General features: G+C 41.7%; 1 long non-coding RNA gene and 1 other non-coding gene across 2 annotated transcripts in view; one reads left to right on the forward strand and one right to left on the reverse strand.

Annotated features, from left to right (window-relative positions):
* Positions 1-523: 523 nt before the first annotated feature.
* The window catches only part of LOC138423250 (uncharacterized), a 52553-nt gene continuing 38002 nt past the window's right edge, over positions 524-15074 (reverse strand). The window contains exon 3 of the long non-coding RNA XR_011250195.1: positions 524-606. This is a non-coding gene — a long non-coding RNA (uncharacterized lncRNA). The remainder of the gene's footprint in view (positions 607-15074) is intronic.
* Positions 12178-12284, forward strand: LOC138424055 (U6 spliceosomal RNA). Its single transcript, XR_011250625.1, has one exon. It is a non-coding gene; the product is annotated as a U6 spliceosomal RNA (small nuclear RNA).

Raw genomic sequence — 15074 nt, forward strand, 5'->3', positions numbered from 1 at the left:
TATTTAATTTGGTGTCTAAGGGCTTCAGTAGAGCGTGTTTTAGAGAACAGGGCAGAAACTGCAAAGCTTCTTCTGACTCATCCTGGGAAACCCCACAGCTTCCCTGTTGCCTCAGTATATTGGTTACAAGGCTCAATAAGAATTTCTGAACCCTGGAGGGATCAGGGAGTATCTTAGTCTGTTCAGACTACTGTAAAAGAGTACTCTCGACTGGTGGTTTCATCACTAAGTCGTGTCTGACTCTGTGACCCCATGGATTGCAGCCTGCCCGGCTTCTCTGTCCATGGGATTTTCCAGGCAAGGTGGGTTGCCATTTCCTTCTCCAACTCTAGACTGGGTGGCTTACAAACAACAGAAATGTATTTCTCACCTTTCTGGAGGCTGGGAAGTCCAAGATCCAGTTGCCAGGAGGTTTAGTGCCTGGTGAGAACCTACTTCCTGGTTCACGGGTAGCTGTCTTCTCATTGTGTCCTCATGGTAGGAGTAGGGGAGCTCTCTGGAGTCTCTTTTGATAAAGGCACTAGTCCCGTTCCTGAGGGTTCAACCCTCATGATCCAATCACGTCCAAATACCATCACTCTGGGAGTTTGATTCCAACATACAAACCTGGGGGGGCACAAACATTCCCTAGTGGCTCAGACTGTAAAGAATCTTCCCCAAATGTGGGAGACCAGGGTTCAGTCCATGGATAGGGAAGATCCTCTGGAGAACGGAAAGGCTACCCACTCCATTATTCTTGCTTGGAGAATTCCATGGACATAGGAGCCTGGCAGGCTACAGTCCATGGGGGGGGTCACAAAGAGTCAGACACAACTCAGCAATTTTCACTCACTAAACAATTAGTCTGTAGTTAGCACTGAAGATCTGATTAGAGTTCATTATAATGCAAGTGATAAGGAAATTTTACTTCTGTTTATAATGGTATAATTTATTAATTGCTATAAGTTATAAATAACGTGAAAAAAGAAAAAAAATCCCTTATATCCAGAAAATAAAACATTAAAGAACTGTTGTTTTTGTTTTAGTCACTCAGCAGTGCCCGACTCTTTGTGACCCCACGGACTGTAGCCCACCAGGCTACTCTGTCCATGGAATTTCCCAGGCAAGAATAGTGAAATGGGTGGCCATTGCCTTCTCCCAGAGATCTTCCTGACCCAGGGATCAAAGCTGCATCTCCTGCACTGACAGCAGATTCTTTACCATTGAACCACCTGGGAAGAACTAGCAAAGTTTTAGACAGATCATAACAATTTTAGTCATCCTCATCAGTTTTTTCAGTCCTGTATAGTTAATTTTTGTTCTGCTTTATCTTGAGTTAACCAGCTTTATGAATCCATCAGTTTCTTTACTAGAGTTCTGGAAATTCTTACCCAGGCCAGTGATAAGATCTCAGAGTTATCAGAAACTTGTACTCCAGAGTACAAGTTTGGTGGCTACGTGGGTGCAGGAGGGCCTAGAGGAGCTATCCATTGTTGAAGGTCCTGAAGGATGCCAGTGAGGAGATACCCTTCCTCCAAGGTAAGGAGCAGCGGCTGCGCTTTGCTGGAGCAGCCATGAAGAGATACTCCATGCCCAAGGTAAGAGAAACCCAAGTAAGATGGTAGGTGCTGCAAGAGGGCATCAGAGGGCAGACACACTGAAACCATATTCACAGAAAACTAGTCAATCTAATCACACTAGGACCACAGCCTTGTCTTAACTCAATGAAACTAAGCCATGCCATGGGGCAACCCAAGACAGGTGGGTCATGGTGGAGAGGTCTGACAGAATGTGGTCCACTGGAGAAGGGAATGGCAAACCACTTCAGTATTCTTGCCTTGAGAACCCCATGAACAGTATGAAAAGGCAAAATGATAGGATACTGAAAGAGGAACTCCCCAGGTCAGTAGGTGCCAAACACGCTACTGGAGATCAATGGAGAAATAACTCCAGAAAGAATGAAGGGACGGAGCCAAAGCAAAAACAATACCCAGTTGTGGATGTGACTGGTGATAGAAGCAAGGTCCAGTGCTGTAAAGAGCAATATTGCATAGGAACCTGGAATGTCAGGTCCATGAATCAAGGCAAATTGGAAGTGGTCAAACAAGAGATGGCAAGAGTCAATGTTGACATTCTAGGAATCAGTGAACTAAAATGGACTGGAATGGGTGAATTTAACTCAGATGATCATTATATCTACTACTGTGGGCAGGAATCCCTCAGAAGAAATGGAGTAGCCATCATGGTCAACAAAAGAGTCTGAAATGCAGTACTTGGATGCAAGCGCAAAAACAACAGAATGATCTCTGTTCGTTTCCAAGGCAAACCATTCAATATCACAGTAATCCAAGCCTATGCCCCAACCACTAATGCTGAAGAAGCTGAAGTTGAACGGTTCTATGAAGACTTACAAGACCTTTTAGAACTAACACCCAAAACAGATGTCCTTTTCATTATAGGGGACTGGAATGCAAAAGTAGGAAGTCAAGAAACACCTGGAGTAACAGGCAAATTTGGCCTCGGAATGCGGAATGAAGCAGGGCAAAGACTAATAGAGTTTTGCCAAGAAAATGCACTGGTCATAGCAAACACCCTCTTCCAACAACACAAGAGAAGACTCTACACATGGACATCACCAGATGGTCAACACCGAAATCAGATTGATTATATTCTTTGCAGCCAAAGATGGAGAAGCTCTATACAGTCAACAAAAACAAGACCAGGAGCTGAGTGTGGCTCAGATCATGAGCTCCTTATTACCAAATTCAGACTCAAATTGAAGAAAGTAGGGAAAACCACTAGACCATTCAGGTATGACCTAAATCAAATCCCTTATGATTATACAGTGGAAGTGAAAAATAGATTTAAGGGCCTAGATCTGATAGACAGAGTGCCTGATGAACTATGGAATGAGGTTCATGACATTGTATAGGAGACAGGGATTAAGACCATACCCATGGAAAAGAAATGCAAAAAAGACAAATGGCTGTCTGGGGAGGCCTTACAAATAGCTGTGAAAAGAAGAGAGGAGAAAAGGAAAGATATAAGCATCTGAATGCAGAGTTCCAAAGAATAGCAAGAAGAGATAAGAAAGCCTTCTTCAGCGATCAATGCAAAGAAATAGAGGAAAACAACAGAACGGGAAAGACTAGAGATCTCTTCAAGAAAATTAGAGATACCAAGGGAACATTTCATGCAAAGATGGGTTCAATAAAGGACAGAAATGGTATGAACCTAACAGTAGCAGAAGATATTAAGAAGAGGTGGCAAGAATACACAGAAGAACTGTACAAAAAAGATCTTCACGACCCGGATAATCACGATGGTGTGATCACTCATCTAGAGCCAGACATCGTGGAATGTGAAGTCAAGTGGACCTTAGAAAGCATCACTATGAACAAAGCTAGTGGAGGTGATAAATTCCTATTGAGCGATTTCAAATCCTGAAAGATGATGCTGTGAAAGTGCTGCACTCAATATGCTAGCAAATTTGGAAAACTCAGCAGTGGCCACAGGACTGGAAAAGGTCAGTTTTCATTCCAAGCCCAAAGAAAGGCAATGCAAAAGAATGCTCAAACTACTGCACAATTGCATTCATCTCACATGCTAAAAGTAATGCTCAAAATTCTCCAAGCCAGGCTTCAGCAATACGTGAACCGTGAACTTCCAGATGTTCAAGCTGGTTTTAGGAAAGGCAGAGGAACCAGAGATCAAATTGCCAACATCCGCTGGATCATGGAAGAAGCAAGAGAGTTTCAGAAAAACATCTATTTCTGCTTTATTGACTATGCCAAAGCCTTTGACTGTGTGGATCACAATAAACTGTGGAAAATTCTGAAAGAGATGGGAATACCAGACCACCTGACCTGCCTCTTGAGAAACCTATATGCAGGTCAAGAAGCAACAGTTAGAACTGGACATGGAACAACAGACTGGTTTCAAATAGGAAATGTAGTCCGTCAAGGCTGTATATTGTCACTCTGCTTGTTTAACTTCTATGCAGAGTACATCATGGGAAATGCCTGGCTGGAAGAAACACAAGCTGGAATCAAGATTGCCAGGAGAAATATCAATAACCTCAGATATGCAGATGACACCACCCTTATGGCAGAAAGTGAAGAGGATCTAAAAAGCCTCTTGATGAAAGTGAAAGAAGAGACTTAAAAAGTTGGCTTAAAGCTCAACATTCAGAAAACAAAAATCATGGCATCCGGTCCCATCACTTCATGGCAAATAGATGGGGAAACAGTGGAAACAGTGTCAGACTTTATTTTGGGGGACTCCAAAATCACTGCAGATGGTGACTGCAGCCATGAAATTAAAAGACACTTACTCCTTGGAAGAAAAGTTATGACCAACCTAGATAGCATATTGAAAAGCAGAGACATTACTTTGCCAACAAAGGTCCATCTAGTCAAGGCTATGGTTTTTCCAGTGCTCATGTATGGATGTGAGAGTTGGACTGTGAAGAAGGCTGAGTGCCAAAGAATTGATGCTTTTGAACTGTGGTGTTGGAGAAGACTCTTGAGAGTCCCTTGGACTGTAAGGAGATCCAACCAGTCCATTCTGAAGGAGATCAGCCCTGGGATTTCTTTGGAAGGAATGATGCTAAAGCTGAAACTCCAGTACTTTGGCCACCTGATGCGAAGAGCTGACTCATTGGAAAAGACTTTGATGCTGGGAGGGATTGGGGGCAGGAGGAGAAGGGGACGACTGAGGATGAGATGGCTGGATGGCATCACTGACTCGATGGGTGTGAGTCTGAGAGAACTCCGGGACTTGGTGATGGACAGGGAGGCCTGGCGTGCTGCAATTCATGGGGTCGCCGATAGTCGGACATGACTGAGCGACTGAACTGAACTGAACTGTACTCCAGAGTATTTGTCAGAGTCTTTTCCATGAATCTCTTTGAGGATTAAGTACTTTTGGATTGTTCAGTTCAGTCACTCAGCCTTGTCCAACTCTTTGTGATCCCATGGACTGCAGCACGCCAGGCTTCCCTGTCCATCACCAACTCCCGGAACGTACCCAAATTCATGTCGTTTGAGTCGGTGATGCCATCCAACAATCTCATCCTCTGTTGTCCCCTTTTCCTCCCGCCTTCAATCTTTCCTAGCATCAGGGGCTTTTCAAATGACTCAGTCTTTGCATCAGGTGGCCAAACTACTGGAGTTTCAGCTTCAACATCAGTCCTTTCAATGAACAGTCAGGACTGATCTCCTTTAGAATGGACTGGTTGGGTCTCCTTGCAGTCCTAGGGACTCTCAAGAGTCTTCTCCAACACCACAGTTCAAACGCATCAATTCTTTGGAGCTCAGCTTTCTTTATAGTCCAACTCTCACATCCATACATGACCACTGGAAAAACCATAGCCTTGACTAGACGGACCTTGGTGTCAAAGTGATGTCTCTGCTTTTAATATGCTATCTAGGTTGGTCATAACTTTTCTACCAAGAAGTAAGTGTCTTTTAATTTCAAGGCTGCAGTCACCATCTGCAGTGATTTTGGAGCCCCCAAAACTGAAGTCTGTCACTGTTTCCACTGTTTCTCCATCTATTTGCCATGAAGTGATGGGACTGGATGCCATGATCTTAGTTTTCTGAATGTTGAGCTTAAACCAACTTTTTCACACTCTTCTTTCACGCTCCTCTTTCACTTTCATCAAGAGGATCTTCAGTTCCTCTTCACTTTCTGCCATAAGGGTGGTGTCATCTGCATATCTGAGGTTAATGAAGTTATTTCTCCTGGCAATCTTGACTCCAGCTTGTGCTTCATCTAGCCTGGCGTTTTTCATGATGTACTCTGCATAGAAGTTAAATAAGCAGGGTGACAATATACAGCCTTGATGTACTCTTTCTCCCGTTTGGAACCAGTCTGTTGTTCCGTGTCCAGTTCTAACTGTTGCTTCCTGATCAGCGTACAGGTTTCTCAAGAAGCAGGTCAGGTGGTCTGGTATTCCCATTTCTTTCAGAATTTTCCACAGATAGTAAGGACATTAACAAATACCTAGGAGTGTTACACAATTGCTGAAACATTTAAATATAGTTGAAAAAAAAATAAATATAGTTGAGAATGTTTATGAGTCTATTTATTTGGCTGTGTTGGGTCTTAGTGACAGGATCTCCATTGCATCATGCAGGATCTTTCATTGATGTACACCGACCCTCTAGTTGTAGCACACAGGCTCAATAGTTGCAGCTCAGGGGCTTATCTGCTCCAAGGTATGTGGGATCTTAATTCCCCGACCAGGGATAGAACCTGAGTCCCCTGAATTTCAAGGTGGTTTCTTAACCATTGGACCAGAGGAGTCCCTGAAAGATTTGTATTAATAACATAAATCCAACAAATATAATCTAAAGAAGGTTAAACATCTTTTTTTTTTAACAATGCTGCCCATGCAATTTAACGTAAAAAATAAATCTAATCAATTTAACATCTCTCTTTCTACCAGGTGAGTAAACAAATCCTTTGAGATTTTCTAGGAGCCTTCTGGGAAATCTCAAAGTTACTCTGAAGTCAAAAAGATTTTATTTAGAATTTTATTTTTTAAAGTTTGTCAAAATGCCAAAAGGTTTGAACACTTGATTAAATAGGATCATAGATCACGAAGTAACAATAGTTACATATTCATTTACCAAAGTGACAATAAAAAATATCAAAGGCAAATGCAGGAAGTAAAATACTTGAGACCAAAGAAAAAAAATACCTTAGCTCTTTTAATATTGAGAAGATTTGGTTTTATAACTAATCAAAGACCTAATGAAGTCAACAAGAAGCACAGGAAATTATATTTTGATAAGCCATCAAATCTGTATTTCCTAGGAAAATTATTCATCATACTTAAAAATACAAAAACAGCACCCTTTTTACAATCTCTCATTAACAGCAGACCAATAATCCAAGAAAATTGCATCCTTGTAACAGAAAGAAAACAAAAATCTACTTTTGCATTTGTACACTATTGATATAAAAGTTCATTTAATCCTTACAATAAAACTAGTCAGTTTAGCTGGCTTGACCCCCATGAGATTCTCCCTCTCCTTCTCCCTCTCTCCCTCCCTCCCTCCTTCTCTCTCTTTAGGCCACCAGCTAGGTATAAACACAGAAAATATATCTCACTAATTTTTATTAGTTGATTCTCATCCTTGCCTTATTTTATTTTTCTTAGTCTGAATTATGTTTCCAGCAAGTGGAACAGTTAAAATTACCTGCTCATGAGGGCTAAAGCTTTTTACCAATATTTCTGGAGAAGAATTGTAAGAATTTTTATTTGCCCTGATATATACTATTATGGAGAATGTGGACTAAATTTAGGGCCAGCAACTCTATAGAAAAAGCAAGTATCAGTTTGTTTCCAAAGAGCCTCTTTTCCCCCTTTTTATTCCTTTTAGTCTCAGATGGCTCTGTTAGCTGAGAGTTATCTCCTTGGATGTTTATATTTCAAAGATTCAGTAAGATGTATATCTCAAGGAGACAGAGAAGATGTAGATTTCCTCTAAAGAGGACTTCAAGGGGCCTATTTGCCTATTATCAGAAATCTAGGGCAATCACTATTAAATTCTCCCTTCCTTTTCTTCTTAATTATAGGACAATTATTTTCCCAATGTCCTGACATTTACAGAATCTGAAACTGTCCTGAAGTAAACAAGAATGATTCTGTGGTTGGTGAAGACACTGAGTCATTAAAAAAAAAATTTATGGACTTTATTCTTGGGGCAGTTTTCGATTCACAGCAAAATTCAGTGGAAAGTACAGAGGTTTTCAACATACCCCCTATACACACACAGGCATAGCTTCCTCCACTATCAACACCCCCACCTGAGTGATGCATCTGTTATAATTAATGGACCTACACATCATTGTCACCCAGCGTCCATGGTTTGCATTCAAATTCACTTTGGTTGTACATTCTATGCGTGGGGACACATGTATAATGACAGGTATCCACCACTACATCAGAATAGTTTCACTGCCCCCCAAAATCCTTTGTGTTCTACGCATTCGTTCCTCCTTCCAAATCCCTGGCAACCACTGATCTTTTTTCCGTCTCCATAGTTTTGCCTTTCCCAGAATGATATATAGTTGGAATCATTCAGTCTACAGCCTTTTCAGATTGGCTTCTTTCATTTAGAAGTACATATTTGTTGGGGAATAAAAGGTACTCCTCAACCCTCTTAGGGTCCCTGGCTGGATTTGAATATTAAACTGACAAAGACAGATTAACAAGAGGACTTCCCTCATGGTCCAGTGATTAAGACTCCAAGCTGCCAATGCAGGGGGCCCAGGTTTGATCCCTGGTAGGGCTTCCCTGATGGCTCAGATGGTAAAAAAATCTACCTGAAATGCAGGAGACCTGGATTTAATCCCTGGGTCAGGAAGATCCCCTGGAGAAGGGAATGACTGCCCACTTCAGTATTCTTGCCTGGAGAATCCCATGGACAGAGGAGCGTGGTGGGCTACACTCCATGGACTCAAAAAGAGTTGGACGCAGATGAGTGACTTATACTTCCACTTTGCTTTTCTAGCCATTATTTCTTTAAATAAGCTTTCTGCCCCTTTCTGTCTCTCTTTCTTTTTCCCTGGAGCTTCCATAGTGCGTGTTATCTCATTTGATGGTATCCTGGTAAGTCCTGAATGTATTCTTCACTTTTTGCATTCTTTAGTTTCCTTTTGTTTTCTCATGATTAACTGATTTTTTTTTTTTTTTTTTTGTGATACTTGTAGACTTACACTGGTGTCTGTGCATTTGAAGGAACAGATACCTCTCCTAGTCTCTACAGATTGGTTTTGGCAGGGCTTTCTTCTGGTTTTCTCCTGCTGGGTCCCTGGACAACAAGACTGCCTCCAGGGTGGTGGTAAAGCCAGGCTGGAGCTGGGTCATGGAATTGTTACTGGGTCTGCAACTGGGTCTGGTTAGAGGGCTTACTGGGCTTCCCCCAGTGGCTCAGAGGTAAAGGAGCCCGCCTGCAATGCAGGAGACACAGCAGGCTTGTGTTCCATCCCTAGGTCAGGAAGATTCCCTGGAGAAGGGCATGTCAACTCACTCCGGTATTCTTGCCTGGAGAATCCCATGCACAGAGTAGCCTGGTGGGCTACAGTCCATGAGGTCACAAAGAGCTGTACACAATGGAAACAACTGAGCATAAATGCATACATAGTGGGCTTATTACCAGCGGCCCAGGCAGGAGTGGTTCCTCGAAGATCCCAAGACTTAAGGGAGTGTCTCTGGGACCAGGGTTGAGGTGGACTGAGGCCAGGTCTCATGGGCACTCCCAGGTCCACAGTCAGGCCCGCAGGTGACAGGGGCATGAATGGGGTGAGCCTGGGAAGGCCCCTGCTAGACCCCTGGACTGGCACAACTACCTCTGGACTGTCACAGCACGGGGCCAGAGCTGGGTCGTGGGGCTACCCACAGTCAAGCCTGCAGTCGACACACCTGTTACCAAGGTGCCAAGTGGCATGGCTCACCCAGGGCCCCGGTGATCAGGACTGCTTCTAGGACTATGGGAGAGCAAAGCAGAAGGGCCTGCTTCCAGGTGTGCAGTTAGCTCTCCAGTCTGTGGGTCATTCCAGCAGCATGACAAGTGTGACACTTTAGTTCCCCTGCTGAGGCCATAACCATAGATAAGCAGGCCTGGAGCCGAGTCCACGGGGGTAGAGGGCTCTTCCGGGCCTGCCGCTGCGGCCATGGTCCATGGCCCGGCCACCGGGATGCAGGGTCTGCCTTCTCAAAGAGGCCCTCCTCAGTCTTGGGCTCACCTAGGGGTTTACAAACTCCTACCTGGATCCCAAAGCTCCCACAAAGGCACTGTTATCTGTGATGGCCACCAAATCGTTGGTTTGGGGCTTTTTTTGTTTTTTCAGCTGTGCTGGGTCTTTGTTGCTGCTCAGGCTTTTCTCTAGTTGCAGTGAGTGGGGGCTGCTCTCTGGTTGCAGTGAGTGGGGGCTGCTCTCTGGTTGCGGTTCACCAGCTTCTCATTGCAGTGGCTTCTCATGTTGCTGAGCACAGGCTCTTGAATGTTTGGGCTTCAGTAGTTGTAGCTCCCGGGCTGTAGAGTACAGGTTGTGTAGTTGTGGCACACGGGCTTAGCTGTCTGGCAGCATGTGGAATCTTCCCATACCAGGGATGGGAAGATGTCTTTGGCATTGGCAGGTGGATTCTTACCACTGAGCCACCAGAGAAGCCCTGAATCACAGTTTTTGTGGGAGGATGAGGGCTGGTAACTTCCTATTCTGCCAGCTTGCTGACATTATCTTCTAGAGGTTTCTATTGAGAGATCCTCAAGCGTAGAGATTGTTTCATCAGCTGTCTCTAGTTTACTAAGTCCATCAAGAGCATTCTTCATTTCTATCGCAGTGTTTTGGATCTCTAGCATTTCTTTTGATTCTTCCTTAGAATTTCCATCTCTCTGCTCATATTATTCATCTGTTCTTGCATGCTATCTACTCTATCCATTAGAGCCCTTAGCCTATTAATCATAGTGGTCTTAAATTTCCAGTCTGATCATTTCAACATCCCTGTCATATCTGAGCCTGGTTCTGAAGTTTGCCCTCTCTCTCTTCCAACTGTGTTTTTTGCTTTTTTTTTTTCTTGTGATTTTTTTCTTGGTAGCTGGGCAAGATATGTTAGTTAAAAATAACTGCTGTAATTAGGCCTTAAGTAATGTGGTTTAAATCCTGGGGGGAGGAGAAGCATTCTATAGTCTTATGATTAAGTCTGAGTGTTTTAGTGAGCCAGCGTGTCTGAACTATCAACTTCATACATAAGTGCTTCTTCATCTCCACACCAGCCTTACCTGGGACGGTATGGCTAGAGTGCACAGGAGTTAGGGATTTCTCTTCTCCCAGGTGGAAGGCTAGAGCCTGCAAGATTTGGGTATTTCCCTTCTCCTAGGTTAATTAGGCATGATAAAGGACTTTCCTGGTGGTCTAGAGGCTAAGATTCTGTGTTCCCAATGCAGGAAGCCCGGGTTCATTCCCTGGTCAGGGAACTAGATATCTCATATTCCACAACTTAGAGTTCACGGCTGCTGAGAGATTCCACATGCCACAACTAAGACCCAGTTCAGCCAAATAAATAAATACAAATAAATAACTATTTTAAAAAGTTGATGACTCACCACATAGTTCATCCAAACAGAGGACAGTCCAGTGAAAATTAAACTCACCTACTTTTGAGGCCAGCTCAGGTGGTAGGCTTATAGGACCTATGTTTATGTTTTATCTTATGATTCTTTTCATTATGACAAATAAGACCAAAGACAAAGACAAAAAAAAAATTAAATCCTCCCTTGGGAGAGAATTGGATTGATATCAAATAATCAAAGCTGCCCAAACCAAAAGAAGTAGTCTACACAAATGTTTTCTCCTATTAATCTACGTTTGGAGAGAAAGAAGACAAAGAAAAATTCTTGCCTTCCTTTCTCAACCAGACACCACAGATAGAAATGCAGAAGGCTGGCATGGTAAGAATTATTACCTTTTTGCCAGCTTTTACTTGTTGTCCCAGGATCTCATTAGTAGTTTCCAGAATGAGTAGGGTGTTGGGAGCCAGATTAGGCATTACTGACAAAATGGAGGCACGGCCCCAGCCCCCTCTCCTCATTCCGCAGGCACGGACCCGGATGAAGGGGTTAGCTCTTGTGATTCTGACTTTTTTCTTCCTTTCTTCGGTTGAGTTGGCTGGAAAGAATGTTAAGGTGCTTATTGTTCTTGAGAGAAGCATGAGAAAGCACAAAGCTTTCTGCAGTTGTGCCCAGAAAATAATCTATAAAGTAACCACTGACATTTGTTCAAGGATTTTTACAAAGAATGTCCTAGGATGAGCATGTAGGCCACAGCTTGAGGCCTTGGGAAGGATTGTTATCTGAGACCTGTTTGTGAGGAAAATGTTTATGGCAAAGGAAATTTTCTGAGTTTAGGGATTAGGAATAATTAAGAATAGTTAGAAACCCTTTTAGGAGATAATGAGCTTAGGATACTAGGGGCAAGCAGGATTTAGAAAGATGAGAAATAAACTGAGGAATGTGGTATACAGCCCAGACATCAGCATGAGTTACAATGTAATCACAAGTAAACACGACTCTGAGAGAATCGCTGAAGCAGGAACGCTGTTTGAAGGGCAACGATGAGACAATAATCTGGGTAAGGGGGAACTGAATATGTCAAACCTCTGACCTAATGCTTTAGAAAAAGTATGTGCTCGCTTCAGCAGCACATATACTAAAATTGGAACGATACAGAGAAGGTTAGCATGGGCCCTGTGCAAGGATGACATGCAAATTCATGAAGCGTTCCACATTTAAAAAAAAAAAAAAAGTATAGAAGAGAACCTGATGCTTGAAATAAACATGTAGTCCCGTACCTCGAGTCCAAGGCTACACCATTTCCCACCACCACCACTCATCCCTTCAGGCTGATTCCCTGGCGGCTGGAGCTGGACTCCAGCAGTAGGGTATCCCAAACTTTCATGGTCATCAAAACTTTAGGGGATGAAAAAAATATTTTTCCTCTTCCCACATTATAGTATGTGAGGTGATGGATAGGTTAATTAGCTTGACTGTGATGATCATTTCACGAAGTAAACATATTAAAACATCAAATCGTACACCTTAAATATATATACTTTGGATAAACTATACCTTAATAAAGCTGAAAAATTTTTAATTAAAAAACCTTAAAATCATAAAGCCACTACAATTCTCAGCTGATGGGAAGGTACACTCATTTGAAAAGCTGTTTCAGTAGGTAGGAAAGCTGTATGTATGTAAGTAACCCTGATGACTAGTTGTTCCACTCCCAGGTAAATAACCAACAGAAAAATGTACACACATACACCAAAAGGTATATGACACAAAAAATGACTGTAGCCCTGTTTGTAATAGTTCAAAACTTGGAGTGGTCCAAATTTGCATAGAAAGTAGAATTTATAAATAAATTGTCATACGGCTGTATAGCGGAATAGTATACATCTGTAGAAATGATTGAACTACTGCCACAACATGGAGGGCTACTACAAAAATAACACTGAGTGAAAGAAGCCAGTCACAAATGAGCTCACAGACCGCACACTTCCATTTCTATAGAGTCCAAAAATTAGCTAAGACTAAACTATATACTGGAGAATTCTCTGGCAGCCCAGTGGTTAGGACTGCAGGCAGCACAGGTTCAATCCCTGGTCAGGGAACTAAGAGCCCACAAACCACGCAGCCAAAAACAAACAAAAACAAAATGAAACTGTATTGTTTGGTGATTAACGTTCACATGGTAAAGTTCTGGGGGAAGAAAAGCCAGGAGGTTAGAAGTTATCTTTGTGAGGAAGGAAGCGGTGATTAAAAGCAAACAAGATGGGCTTCCAGGGTGCTGACATGTGTTTTTTAACTTGAATAGCAGTTACGTGAGTGTTTATTTCATGATAAATCACTGAGCTAAAAACATTCACTTTGCGTACTCTTTGTACAAATGTTATATTTTACAGAAAAAAAAAAATAGTTTTAAAAAGGGACTTCCCTGATGGTCCACTGGCTAAGACTCCAGGCTCCTGGGGGTGGGAGGGAGGCTCAAAGAGGGAGGAGATATATATATATATATATATTCTTCCAGCTAATTCACGTTGTTGTACAGCAGAAACCAAGACAATGTTGTAAAACAATTATCCACTAGGTAAAAAAAAACAAACTCCATACTCCCAATACAGGGGGCCTGGGTTCAACCCCTGGTCACGGAACTAGATTCCTTACACCACAGCTAAAGATCCTGCATGCTGTAATGAAGAGCTGGAATAGCCAAATAAATAAATGAATATATATATATTTAAGTTTAAAAAAGAAGAGTACCTGCTGGCAAAGAAACATTCCTGGAGCATCATAAACTGAAAAAGTTTACAAAACTGTGTATATGACATGGTCTTAAGTTTACTTTATCAATATATACTTATATAAATTAAATGCTTTGGAATGATAAACACCAAATAAAATGGTAGTTCCCTGGATACAGTCACAGGTGTTTTTTTGTGTTTTCGTGTCTGTGTATTTTCTGATCTTTCTGTAATAAGCCTTTATTGCTTTTCTAATAAGAAATAAAGTCATTTTGTAGTATTGGTTGGGGAATAGCAGATCAATAGAACAGAAGAGAAAACTGAAAAAGAGATTCAATAAATATAAGAACTGCATGTGTGATAAATGTGGAATTTCAAATCAATGGGGGAAAGATGGGTAATTCAATACAGTGAATTGGTTCCACTGGCTAACCGTTTGGAATCTAAAGTTGAGCTCTACCTCATACCAGATGCTAAATAAACCCTTACATGATTTAAATGTGAACAAAAACCTTTTAATCATACTAAGTAAAAGCATAATGGTTTGAAAGAAAATATAAGCAAACAGTTCCATAATCTTGGAGTGGAGAAGGCTTTTCTAAGACTAGTATCAAAGTAGGCAAGCACAAAGGAACAGGTTGACAGATTTGACAAGATAAAAACATTAAAGTGTAAGAACTATATTTTTAAACACCGTGAGCTCACAATGATAACAGCTGTAAAATACCTAGGCATAAATTTAACAGGAAATGTGGATGTGGAATGCATAATAACTTCATTGGAAGACACGAAAGACAGCCTGGGAAACGGAGAGCTTGGTGAGGGAGAGGAATTTAGGCGCTGCATCTTTGAAAGGAGACAGAAAGAGGAGAGAACCTAGATGCTCATGAATTACTCCTTCTGATTGCATGATGTGCCGTGGTCTAAAAGAATGTGCTTTCAGGAATTATCAAAAATGACATATAATTTCTAAAAGCAATCATAAAATGAGAATTCATTAGTTTACCACACAAATAAAGAAAGTATATTACTGACATTCACTGGAAGTTCCTTCTAATTCTCTCACTCACCACAATTATTTTCATTTCATGCTTTCCTAATACTTTTATGAATCTTTTATCAAGATAAATACACTTTTTTTCATAACTTATGTTGAATTTTGGATATGGTATCATATTGCATCATGTTTTCTCAGCTTAATATTAATTATCTGAGATTCAGCAACATTAATATGCAAAAGGTAGCTTTTGTTCCCTGCTATAAAATATTCCACTGTTTC

Source organism: Ovis canadensis, chromosome 18, assembly GCF_042477335.2.
Source record: "Ovis canadensis isolate MfBH-ARS-UI-01 breed Bighorn chromosome 18, ARS-UI_OviCan_v2, whole genome shotgun sequence".
Taxonomy (NCBI): domain Eukaryota; kingdom Metazoa; phylum Chordata; class Mammalia; order Artiodactyla; family Bovidae; genus Ovis; species Ovis canadensis.